The sequence below is a fragment of the Corvus hawaiiensis genome, chromosome 8, assembly GCF_020740725.1.
Source record: "Corvus hawaiiensis isolate bCorHaw1 chromosome 8, bCorHaw1.pri.cur, whole genome shotgun sequence".
NCBI classification, from domain to species: Eukaryota; Metazoa; Chordata; class Aves; order Passeriformes; family Corvidae; genus Corvus; species Corvus hawaiiensis.
The window spans coordinates 29,249,685-29,263,082 of NC_063220.1; the positions used below are offsets into that span (position 1 = coordinate 29,249,685).

Consider the following 13,398-nt stretch of genomic DNA (forward strand, 5'->3'; position numbering starts at 1 on the left):
GCAGTGCTGCTGTGCAAAAACTGCACGGAAGGTATTTTAAATCACTCTGTGGGCCAGTCACACTGGCACTACACCTTCCCACACTTCCCATCAGGCCAAAGTGGCATGAGGTGCCTCGTGGGATCAACTGCAGCACTCTGTGGAGCTGGGAGCCTCTTTGGGCAGCAGAAGTTTCTTCCCAAATGCACAGAAATGTTCTTAACACCTCCACGGGCCCCAGCAAACAGCACCAAGTCTGCCCTTCCGGCTACAGCATCAACATGCAATGACAAAGGAATGACAATTAGAACTATTGCAGTTGGACAGATCTTGGGGTTTGTGGTTGGGTGTGGTGAAAAGGGCCTTGGAAGCTTTCTTTTGTAACTGCTGTAAGACATTGGCAACGTGTAACTATCTCAACTGTGTCTCAGATTGACACACAGAAAAAATTGTGTCCAGTACTCCACAGTAATTATTTTTTTGCTGCTACTCAGTCTTTTGTTTTTCAGGCAACCTCCTTCCTAATGAGCAATTATGGAATGACCTGCGTGGAAAAAACTGCTGTTATATCAATCCATATACCCATAGAGCACGATGGCACCTCTTCTTCTATGTATGTCATATATAAAAATATCTGCGTGTATAGGATTTGTAGATTTTATAAATACAAAAATAATAACATGCTTTATTTGTGTATATATATTTGAAATATGCATTTTAGACATCTAGTCCAACATCTGGAGTCTATAAAAATATACATACTCATATAATCTAAACTCATATAGCAATTACATAATTATATCTAACACACCTAGGGAGTTTCTTCTCATCCATCTTAGGTTCCTCTCTTTTATTTCTCTCCTATATTTTTGTTAAATGTGACCAAAAAGAAATTTGGTATTAATATATTAAGATTAGATTTTTAATTATGTTTTATATAGACATGGACCTATAACACTGTGTGCATACATTGTACATCTCGTACATAATGTATTGTAATGTGGATATATACACACAACTTATCACAGTGTAATACTGCAATAAAAGTTAATGTGGTCCAATATAATACATCAGAAGATTCTATGCCATATGCCACATAAAAACATGTATGATAGCACAAGAATGTTGCCTATGTTCTGATGTGTAGCTGTGACATGCAATATAATGTTTATGTTGCATGATCAGTGCAAGCTTCACAATTGCTGTTACCCACCATAATTAAATCATGTTTTATTTTTTAAAATCTCCTTAAAGAAGACCTTTCTGAGAACAAGGATGCCGTTAATTTACTTTGTCTAACAGGAGCTTGTTCTGCCTGATTTATCTCATCCATGATAAACAGGTACTGTCATTTCACATTCTCTCCTTATGGAAGTTTTCCTACAGAACCAATCATGTTGTCTCTGTAGAACTGTTTCTGCTCTTCATGTTTTTGAGATGCAGCCAGCTGAACACGCTATCGAGGGTGAAGGACCGCTGCTTTTTCAAATGACATTCTGAACACTTTCTATTAATCTGTATTCCCTTTTTAGCTGTGTTATCACTCTGGTTGCCATCTCACCACCCTTGTACACTGAATAAAATTGTTTATGACTCCAGGTCCACTTCCTCAGTGATCACAGTTAATAGAGATCCAAACAGGGGATGGCCACAGAAGTGTTTCCTGGCTGGTGTTACTCAAGATGAAGCACTGAATATCTGATTGCTCAACACACTGGGGGTGTAGTTTTTTACTGTTCATTTCAGTCTGCTTAAGTGGTGATTGATTTGGAATAAAGATTTTTTTTTTAGTGCTGCATATTTCATGGGGTTTTGTGGGATTTACTGTTTTCAAGCTTGATCAAATAATAGTAGCTGCAATAAGAGACTCCTGTCCCTCTCCCTCTGGATTCCCCATCAGGGTTTAGGTGAAAATTCTGTCTTGTTCCTCCCCCACAGTGAGGTGCCAAGACCACTAAGGCCTCTGAGGTGGGAGGGACAGACCCTGCGTGTCTCTGGCACTGAGGCACTGAGAAGTTTCTCTCCGAGGCTCCCAAGAAGAGGCCAAGAGATCCCACAGCACTTGAATTTCCTCTTACTGGCATGCTGAAGGCAAAGGAAGCACTGGCAATAGCTCCAAAGCTGCAGTTGCTAACCATGATAGCAAAATGAAACAAATGCTCCCTGGCAAGGTTAGTACTGCAATAACAATATTATCTTGCATCAAGAAATGGACCTCAGTGTTTACTCCCCCCACCATGAAATAGATGCCAAAAACACCCCCCTCTGTGTTCAGCAGTGCCAGGGACAGGATTTACCCACCCAATTTCTGCTCATAAACTAATGGACTTATAGAGTGTTTCCATAAAAGAAATCTGCTCATTTGGTTAAGTTATCCACTTCAGTCTCACGGCATCTCTTTGGCTGCATGACTCGAAGACCCACACCTCTGTGTTGTGGGGCATGTTTCTCTGCAAATGGGGTGTTGTGTATATCTAAGTCTACAGGCTGCAAAGAGAGAAACAATTCAAGTAATGGTTAAAAGGCAAAACACAAGGAAAAAGACCCCTCAATCTATCAGGTTCTAGACTCATTTACATACCTTAGTGGTGCATGGCAGGGGAGTTGTTGGTGGTTTGAAGCTAAAAGCTCTTGCAAAAAGTCACAGACATGTTGTGAGGCCTTGATTCCAACCCCATTCTTAGTTTCCACGATTTTAGGCACAGCAAATGTTTTGACGTTCAGTGCAGAAGAGAAGCTAAAGTACCCCTTCCAGTCAGGGTGAGTATCCTCAATGACCCTTTGCTTACTTACACAGCTCCATCCCAGGTTCAGATCTCCTGCTGGGGGAACACAGGTGGTGAAAAATAAACTTCCATTTTCTGCACTTCTGCAGAAAGGCTGGCAGACTTTTTGTTATTGCTCATTTTAGAGAGGCCTTTTTTTTGTGGGATTTTTTTTTTTCCTTTTTGCAGAGCTTACATTACTGTCAGTTGGAATACTAATGGACATCAACATAAACATCATCCCCAGGGCTGCTCAATGAAACTAAGGCGGATTGTCTTGAAATTAGCTTGACTCATATCTGAAAATTGCCAGTGATTAGCTGATTATGGTTTGAATTGAAGTCAGATTGCTACAAAAAGCCACAAAAAGTCATCTGCAGTTATATTCTAGTAAATGATGCCTTGGATGCCTCAGTTGCTGCCAGTGCTTGCATTAGGGATGAAGGTCTATTACCACATCACATTGATGGTAGTCACTTTAAAATATGTATTCTGCCTGGGGAGAATCAGTCTCCTGGGGAAAATTCTGTCTTTTTACTTTTTAACCTACCCACTGGGAATTAAAGAAAAAAAAAAATAAAAGAAAAAGAAAAGGAGACACCACAAACAGCAGAACAAATTAAAATATTCTCCCTATGAGAGAACCTGTTTCCTCCTCTGTAAATACAATTATTATAATTACAGAGTGATTCAATCCTGGTGTCTTACTAGAAATCATTCCTTCTATACTGATAGTAGGTGACATTTAAAATAATTTTAAAGAAATTGAAGGCCAAATGTTAACAATGCTGATGTCAGGTTTATTAAGGAAAATAGAAGGTATTATTTTGTTATAAAGTTCGGTGAACACTTCTGGTTTGATTAAATTCTATGGATTTTAGGACTTTGATGCAAATAAGATAGGACCTTATCAGTTTCCCTGTCCAAAACTACTAAGACATTCATTTGTCACATGTGTCTCCATTTATCAGAGTTGAAATAAACACAGTTCAGCTTCATGGAAATAAGCAACTCCTTTGTTTCAAAATAAAGTCACTTTTGAGCTGTGTCTCTGCATGGTTTATAGGCTGCTCTGCTCTCCAGTGCCTCTTTTATTTTTTTCTTCCTAGAGAAAATTCCCTTACAATCTTTACATGTGAAAATGTATTTGAGCTCCAGCCCTTGTTGCATTACCAAGCATATTGCACAGGGAAATACTCAAATAGTACCTACAAGTCAGGAGTCATATTTAATTCCCATAGAAGTGGGCAACAGGATACTGCCATGCCATTTCTAGCAGGGTTTTGATTTAAAATACTCACAATTGGTTCTCATTTCTTTTTAGTGCATATTTGACTTCCCTCCAGAAAAATAAATTCTTACTTGGTATCTCTGATGATGTGAGAGAATGTTAATGATGTCCTGTGCTGGAAACACTTACCTGGGGAGGGGATTAGGGAAATAACAAAGACACTGTCACAGCTGTTAGTGGCAGAAGCCATCATGGACCAAGAGGTGAGCACCAATCGCTCAGAGCCAGCGGCAGTCCCAGCCCCACACACAGGGAAGGGCCTCGGCAGCCCCCCGTGCCCCAAACCCTGCTCTGTGCCAGGCAGCAATGGGCACAGAGCAGGTGGCTCAGTGGTTGTCACCCATCACAGGAGTGGGGTGCCTGCACTTCTGGCTGCCATGTGCCATCCACAGCTCTAACACTGCCCAGGAAATAGAAACTGGAAAGTGCCGGGCTCCGTGTCAGGCTGAATTTTTACAATTTCCAGGCCAGATCCTGAAGAATAGGGTCAAGTGTGACATGTGAATATAATTTTCTACGGAAGAGATGAGGGCTACAGGAGAGGTTTCAGGGACCAATACAGGCAGACACTGTTATAAATGACTCAGAGGGGCTTAACAGGGAGGGGATGGATGATATCTGCTCAAGACAGCAAACACAGTTCTCAAAGGAGAGGAGCACGTGTTCAGGACCACAGAAAGAACCACTTCGTGACTATTAAATGATTAAAAATCATATTTAAGGCATAAAAAAAAGGCAGAGGAAATTCAGTGACAGAAATGAACATGAGAGACCTTTACCTCAGCCCCCACCCCTCAGACAGCTTTTCATATGAAAAGATTGCCTCTGCATCCTCCCTAATGACCAAGAAAAGCCATACCTCCAAGCCAGCTTTAGGGCAGCTTCAGCACAGTGCTAACAGTCAAACAACAACAGAATAAAGGAAAACTGATATGAGCAATCCTAGGCCAGGCACAGAGCACAAAGAAAAGCCTTCATTAGGCAATACACAAATCTCTGCTTTGCCTGTATCACGATTACTGCTTGCTGTGCTGCTTTCCTGCCTCTTTATGTCTCATGAAAGGGCATAGAGAAACAAAAGGTGGTGCAAAGGATGATCGGGTATCAATCAGCTTCTCCGTGATGGACTACGTTAACAAGGCCACTCCAGAGCCTAATGTGTCTGAACGTGACTTGGAAGAGGATGATAAAATATGGGCCTTGGGCAAGAGTGTGTGTCAGGAACAGTCACAGCTATCTGTAAAGCAGTGATTAGGAACAACAGAAGGATATGAGCGTATCATTGCTAGTTTCAAAACAAACAAAAGGAAGTGTTTCTTCCCTTAGTGTGAATTTACACTGAGAAAAAGCTCTGCTTTTGAATGGCTGCAGTTAAAAGGCTGCAGAGAATCAAAACCAAACAAGACACAGCCATGGAGAACACCAAAAACCACGGAGGACATGGAAGTCAAAAGACGGCATGTGTGGCTCAGAAATCAGCTGCCATACATCCTTTATGGATGGCAGAGTACCCTGGGGACATCAGTCTGCCCTTGCCTCATTCTTCAGGTGTTTCCTGGAGATCTGATGAGGGACATGTTGGGCTAATGCAGCCTGGCCAGCAAATGAAGGGGCTTAAAAATATTCAAGTTCCTCTAACTATTAAAGTCTGTTAGCATGGAATCTGTGCTTGATGATACAAAATTTGAGAAGAAATATGTGATGGCTGTGCTGTTACAAGCACAAGGTGGATCTCTTAAAAATAAGATTTTATAAATGTGTTCATGCTACTTAACACCTAAAACAGAATTCTAACCTTAGTTATGCAGTATATATTGCTTGTCTGTCTGCTTGAAAACTAGAGTGACTAATTATTTAGGCTTTATGAATAATTTAAATTATCATTAGAATCTCACGTTATATTCAAGAAAATGTGACTGTCTCCCAGTCTTCATTTTAAAATTATTTTAAAAATATTTTCTTTTCTACATGCTCTCAAAAGTTTTAAGATGCATGCAAAAAACACCCCAAAAAACCAAAATCAGAAAACATGTAGCTAGAACATAATCACCTGCCTTTTAAAAAAAACGAAAGGCATGCAACAAAGATAAATCTGACAATCCCAGCCCTTTTGTTCAGCACCATAGTGGCAATAAACTGGTACTTTATTTTATTAGTCCTTAATTTAAGTTCTTGTGTACGGGGTACCCTTACAGCCTTCGGACTTTGCAGATATCTACACCACCTCCCTCCCCCCATAATTAGAATGACAGATAGATGCATAAAATTCACACCTAGCTCCATTCAAATCATACAAAAACAAAGAATGCATTACTAAGTTGACTCTCTTCCCCTCGTGACTTTCCTTCATTATCTCATTAAACATCAGAGAAGTGAAAAACACAGACTGAAAAAACCTCGGGTAATGCAGAAAGGATATTCACTTTTATGGTACTTCCAGAGGTGGAAGCTGGCTCCAGATATTCCTCTGCCCAGCCAGGACACTGCAAACAAATAAATCTCCATGGAAATTCCTAGCCTGTGCAGTACCAGAGTGCTGGACTGGCCCTCACAGGGGTGGCAGTGCTGAGAAAACAGTGACAAGTTGTGATCCCCCCCAATACCAGGATCCAACTCACTTCTTCTGTCAGTACCAATCACCTCACCTTAACTAAACCAGGATGGCAGCCATTTAGAAAGCTTAAATATTTAATTTAGGAACAATAGTAGGTAATTTCAATAATTAAATTCAAAGGAACTGAGACAAGGCCACAAGACCAGAAAGGTTTTGTTCTATCTGACATCACCGTATACATTCACTACAGGAGCACTTGAAGTTGTTTGCTAAAGTCACTTCTCCCCACACCCACAAAAATACTTTCAGACTAAAATAATTAGTAATCAACAAATGGGTCTGATAAGAACATTGTTGATGTCAGTTTAAAAGTATTACATTAACATAAACTACTTATATGTGTTAACTATTTCAATGTGCCTAATTACTATTTCTTAAATAACTACTACTAAGTAGGTAAATAATATTTAGGATCACAATCCCTTAGCTGTGAAGCAAAACACCCCAGGTTACATTGGTTGTGCAGAATTTTGAACCTCTGGTGTGAAGCTGGGACATGGAGCTGTCACTTTAGCTACCTGCAGGCCTGAAGGAAAGCTTCTGTGCCCTCATTTCAAATATTGGCTTTCAGATCAAATGTCACAATAGAAGTCCAACAGTGAGGCAAAGCCCTGACCTGCAAGCTAAGTTATCTAATGCATGAAGAGATACTGCACTTTTGATAAAAATCCTACATTAAATCTAACACATTTGCAATAAGCTTAATTTTATATGCTAAATATATTAATTTTTGACAGTCAAAACAGTGTTGTTGGCAGTCCCAGTCCTGTTCACCTCATCTGCATCTGTTTGATTAGGGAAATAGACCTCTAGCATCTATGCTGGATTTTGCATTTCTCACCTTGATGTAATGCTGTCAGAATTCCCAGGTGGTCTCTCTGGGACTCCACATCCCTCAGATGTCACCCAAGCCTGGCTGTTTCACTGCCTGGGGGAGGCTGTGGGCCTGGTGCACCTCCTGGGACCAGCCTGGTGCTCTGTGTTCCAGCCAGTGCAATCTCATTTCCTGCTCCTGGACAGTGCAGACTGCAAGTCAATGGAAAAGAGAGGGACACTGCTTATTTCCCTCCTGCTATGGACAGCTCATGAACACTACACCCCAAGCAGCAGCTCTGTCCCCAGACGCCTAGCAAAGCTGCCTTTAGAGTTATTTCTGTTCTCTTCCCCTATGGAAAAAACCCTTTGTCCCATCAACCTACTAGCAATTGGATATTTTACTTTGCATTCAGTTATGTTCTTAAAGAAGGAGTGATGAAAGTGCCTTTTGGAGGAACATCAAATGCATTTCTTGATGAATTGCAAACTGGTAAACTACTTGGAAGCTTTTAAAAAGTAAAATCTATTAAGCATTTCAATAAAATTAATTCTGTAATGCACTGGACTTTTTTTTCCTCCAAAGATGGCAAATGTAAAAGATCACCTGTTACTGACTGGAGCTTGTACTTATCAGGGAGTGCTTGTGTTTTCAATTCCATTGTTTATAGCATCTCAAGCCACCAGTTAAACACAGCCCACCAAGCTCTTCAGTGCACATCTAAGTAACTGATAAACTGTTGTCTCTTTGAGTCAAGTACATGGACTTATTTTCCTGGGATTCCTCAAAGAAGGCCACTCATCCTGCAGTCCATTCCTTAACACAGGTGAGCTCACACCTTCCAGGAAGCAGCCACAGCCCTGGCATAAACTGCAGTGCAGACCTGGACTATAAATACTTGTTAAAATTAAAATAGTGTTTGCTATCAGCCTTAAATGCAGAGAAATAAATATGTCTAAGCCTAGTTTAGCTGGAAGATGTGACCTTATCAAGACTAAATGGCTATCAAAAAATTATGAGCAATTTTCTGCAGTAGATGGAGAAATTACACTTTGTCACTTTTCAGCATCTGTTGTGAATAAAATTCAACCTGATATAGAGAGGAACCAGGCAAGAGATTAGGACCTCAGCTTTAACAACTTCTCCCTAAAGGATAACAGCAAATGCTCTTAACTTTACTCAACAAGGTCTTTACACATAATTATAAGATTATTTCCAAAGTATCTACAAAATCAACCATATCCTAATGTTGGCTTCTCCAGCATGAAGCAGAAAAATCCCCCCAAACAATTTCTGGGATTCCCTGTAGTGCCTGTGACTTACTGAAAAATGGGAAAAGGTGTCCAACTCCTTGAAATGTTTTTGTGAAACCTCTTTCCCAAAAGACCTTTTTTTTGTCATGCAAGAGCACAGAAACATATTTGAATATATTTTCTCATTTACTGCTCTCTGAGATGCCTTGGGAGGGAGTGTTCTAAAACTTTTTTTTTTTAAGCCCATTGAGTTAAAACTGAATAAACACAGAAACTGATAAGCTGTTTCCAGAAGGGGCATGACCCACTGAGTTGCAGAGGTCCCCTATGCTCTCCATGCATTACTGAAGTTAGTTCTGCCCTTCAGAGAAACTTGAATCAAGACAAATTTCAGTCATAATCTCTCCCAGACTTGGCTGCTTTCAGGGTTGTGTGCCAAGGATTAATCTTTCCAGGTAGCATTCCCATTTTCCCCAAACGTATGGCAGGACTGCACACCAGCAGGAAAGAACGCTTCAAGTGTGTCCCTAAAATTGCTGTTTTTGAAGAAGGTGAGGTTTCCATGTGCATTGGGACCAACAATAATCATCCTTATGCATAAGAAGATACATGAGGAATTTGCTGTACAGTCAGTCAGAACTTTCTTCTCACCAGGTTAGATACTTTCAATTCACATTTGAACCTCCCTTGTTCAGTGGTTCCAAACTGCAACGGCCATAAGTTACAAAAAAAAGCATAACACAGTCAGGTTTATAGGTCCCTGAAGAAGTTCCCCCAACATGTAATTGCACAAAGGAAAAAAAAAAAAAATAAAAAAAAAAAAATCAATTTTATACATTTGGGTAAGCCTCAAACAATAAAAGAGAAAAGGTCACAACAAAATCAAACCATTTTGCAAAAATACTGCCCACAAGAATGGTGTTCTGAAAGCAGTTGCTTTGTGGTCAACATTAATGCCATTTAACAGCACTTTAATTTCCATTCTACTGGCATACCCAAAGTCAAGTAAAAATGATAGAAATTCAAAGCATGTTCAATATTGTTGTGGGCTTTTGTATATTATATATATAATTATGTATTTTTCTCCTCAAAGTACAGTGAATTATTTACTGTGAGCCAGAGAAGACACACATCTATCTATAGACCCTAAGTAGAATCCGGAGAGTAAATCACTAAAAGAACCTCTCTTTGAAGTGGCTGGGTTGTAACCCCCTGGAGACTCCAGACAGATGGTTTTTAGCTCAAACAAAGAGGCACAGAATGCCATGATGTCATTTTTCAACACTTGATCTAAAGTCTCCTAGATCAACTAGACAGTTGTGGGAGGATTGGGCAAACAACCAAACAAAACCTGCAAAAATACTACACGGCATATGCTAAGCCAGGACAAACCAATTAAGAGCTTTTGTAAGCAATTTCAGTTTACACTAATAAAACCTGTGGAGTCCACAAAATCACAGAACAGCAAGGGAACCTTTAGAAGAGAACACAGTTCTCACTTTTTTTGATGACCATGGAGAAAAAGGGGAAGAATATTCTGTCAAGGTGTACTAGGAGAGAGATGAAAGTACAAAGCTCATTTACATAAACTTTCTATCCAGTCTTTCAAGAGATGCTCTGAACTGCCTCCAGAGCTCCAAGTCTAAAGTAATATTAAAAAAAAAAAAAAAAAAAGAGGGAAGATCCTTGAAAAGATGCAACTGCAAAGCAATAGACACCTTTTTTTCTTTAAAAGGAATATTTTTACAAAGAAGAAACTGCTTTGTGCAATTCTGCTATTTACTGAAACTTCAAGGCAACAAAGTGTCAGTACAAATAAACTCTGGAGAGAATTTCCTACTTAACATGTAAGAAGCAGAGATCAATACACTGGGCTAGATAGCAGAGCCTCTGAATCTCTCTGTCAAGTGGGAAAGAAAAGCCTTTCTGACTGCACTTCTGTGCTCAGGCCATTGTATTATTGGCTTTTTAGATCCATTAAGAAAAAATTGTGTATAACCCCACATATGGTGAGGGAGATGTTAAAGAAGGAAGTAGCAGTTAAAGTATCTTCTCAGAAGTTCATAGAAATGGATAGAGAACTGGCATTAAAGGTTATTTCATTGTTACAGTACCTTCTATTATTTATATTATTGATTTTTTTTATGCTTTATATACTGCTGTTGATGCTCTGTTCTCTCATGCACTGTTTTCTCCTGCTTTCACTGGGAAGAAATAACATCCAGATGAACACACCCTGATTAGGTTTTCCTAAACATCTCAAACAGAGCTTCAGCTGAGTTAGTTTGAAATTGTTAAGTAGAGCCACATCTACCAGGGCATGCCTGTGCTTTCGGCTTTTGAATAAACCCTTGTTCATGAGGTCTGTGCTTATGATGCTCAAGCCCAAGACACAGTTTAACTCTGAGTTAAAATAATAACTATACCCAGGAACACAATCATGTCTATGAAATACTGAAATAGCTATTTATACATTATATAATATTGTATTATAGTTATTTATCCATTGATGGAATAATTCAGATGATACATACTGACCAGAGTGGGCATAAGCTCATATGCACGATGTGTGCAACAAAATAGCTCAAAAATTGTCAGAAATTGGAATGAGAGGAGAAACCCCTCCCAGAGATCCCCAAGTTTTCTCCTTGGCAAGAAAAAGAGACCAGAATGAAGATCCAGCAGATCCCCCCAATCTCACATACAGCATCATGACACACAGATACATTTTTATTGTGAAAAACATTTCCAGTTTAAAGCTATTTTGAAATATTGTATTGATTTAAAGATACTGATCACTTTGTGTAAAAAAAAGTTGAATTAGATGTTTTGTAGGAGCACCCAGCATATCCCCCAAGTTCACAACTTCAGCAAGCATACTTGAAAAACACTGGTTTAAATCAAACATCACATTTTTTGGATGCAAACTCACACTGTCAATGTTGAGGCTTAAACCAACATGAGTAATAGTAATTACTATCTGAAGGATAACACTGAAGGAGTGATGTGCAAGTTTCATGCAAGAATTTTACATCAGCTCTTAATTACCAGTTTTGTCAATATAGAGATGAAATTCTCTTATGGTTAAGTATTTTTGAGATGTGCATGTGAAAAAATAAAAAAAAATAATAATAGCTGTTGCCAGCTAGCTCTAGCTGTACCTTAAGAGTACTTCACAGAACACTTTAAGAGATTTTATGAAAGACAAAATTAAAAAAAAAAAAAAGAAAGAAAAGAAAAAAGAGTGTATGTTCTCGTTTTATCTGCTGCCTCTTGATGAACAAATTTGCAAGGAGGAGGAGGAAGAAACATTGGTCTCTGGAGTCCCAGAACACACCAGGGGCTCAGGGAGCCTCCTCCATTGTGGATGATACCACCTAAAAAAGCCACTTAAGAAGAGGAGAGCAGCTTGCCAGCATTGGGATTACACAGCCAGCTTCAGAGGCAGGGAGCAAAAGCAGAAACTTTTCAAAAGGCTTTGAACTAGATGTATGCTGGAAAGTCCTCCAAATGTGCTGGAGTTCAGTGAGCAGTGGAAGAAGAGATCTTGACTCTGCAGTTAGAATTCTTCACGTGGTGGTCAGAAGAGAACTGGTTTTCAGGCATTCTACTCAGTTCATCTCAACTGTGAACCCAATTTAGAGAGTGGTGTTATCCTAATTTTTTCTCTGATCTTACCAAAACCATAGCTCTAAAGATGAGAAAGTGCTGAATGAAGGGCCCACTGCAGTCCTAGTCTTCAAATGAGCTTGAATTTCTGTAGTGTGGAGCGCTGACAATTACAAATTATTTTATAGGAACTGATCATTAAAAGAGAACACTTTAAAAAAGCCCAATTTATTTTAGAGGTTAAAGTGTGACTGGTTGTTTTAATTTGATTGGTAATCTTCAAAGAGGCAACATTTTAATTTAAGGGTCAACTTATTCTGAAAGGCTAACCAATCATGTAATCTAGATTAGTCTCAGTCTAAAGAGGGTGAAGATGGCTATGCATGATTAAAGTATTCAAAGGCACCTTTGTCAGTTCACTGCAAGCTTTTGGGATGCCTTGAACCATACTAAAGGAACACTCATTGAAGCAAATAGTTTGAGGAGAGATCTGTCATATTAGTATGGGTAGGGAATTCTGCTTTATACTAAGAAGCAATTTTAATATAATCATCCCTACGTGATGAGAATTTGTAAAACAGATTAGCAAGGTCTGATTATCTCTACTTAGGAAAAGTTGAAATGTTCCATGTTAAATTTGCAAGTAACTCTATTAGCTTCTTACAACTTTTTTTTCTTGTACTCTCCATAGTTCCTTTTCTACTAATGTCGCTTAATAAAGCATAACCATTCACCTAGTTCTGCCTTTAACTAAACACCACAAAATCTTGTATGCTAGAGAAGAATGTTTTATAAGTTACCTTTAATTTGCTTTTCATTACAAAGTCTTCTTAGGTACTTTGCACACAAGTACCCTACTCTAAGGTACTGTAACCCTTTCTCCTTGTTATTTTTTTTACTCAGAAAGCAAGAATTGTCTTGGGGGAAAAAAAAAAAAGAAAAAGAAAAAAGCTTAGAAATTATAAGGTTCCAGAAATAGAACTTGCTTTACCTCTTCACACCCATAAGCTATTGCTGGCAGCACAGCTATCAGCAGATACCTAAGTGTACTAGTTTGAAAACAAACCAGTGGG

The 13,398-nt window shown here is 39.1% G+C and overlaps 1 long non-coding RNA gene across 2 annotated transcripts in view; it reads right to left on the minus strand.

The window, feature by feature from the left end:
* LOC125329723 overlaps nucleotides 1-13,398 on the minus strand; it is a 381,901-nt gene that overhangs the window by 3,574 nt on the left and 364,929 nt on the right. Inside the window, exons 5-6 of one of the 2 annotated variants that reach the window (XR_007205240.1) lie at nucleotides 7,491-7,675; nucleotides 2,561-2,801 (exon numbers count right to left, since the gene is read on the minus strand). This is a non-coding gene — a long non-coding RNA (uncharacterized LOC125329723). The remainder of the gene's footprint in view (nucleotides 1-2,560; nucleotides 2,802-7,490; nucleotides 7,676-13,398) is intronic. The other variant, XR_007205241.1, reaches the window with a different exon arrangement.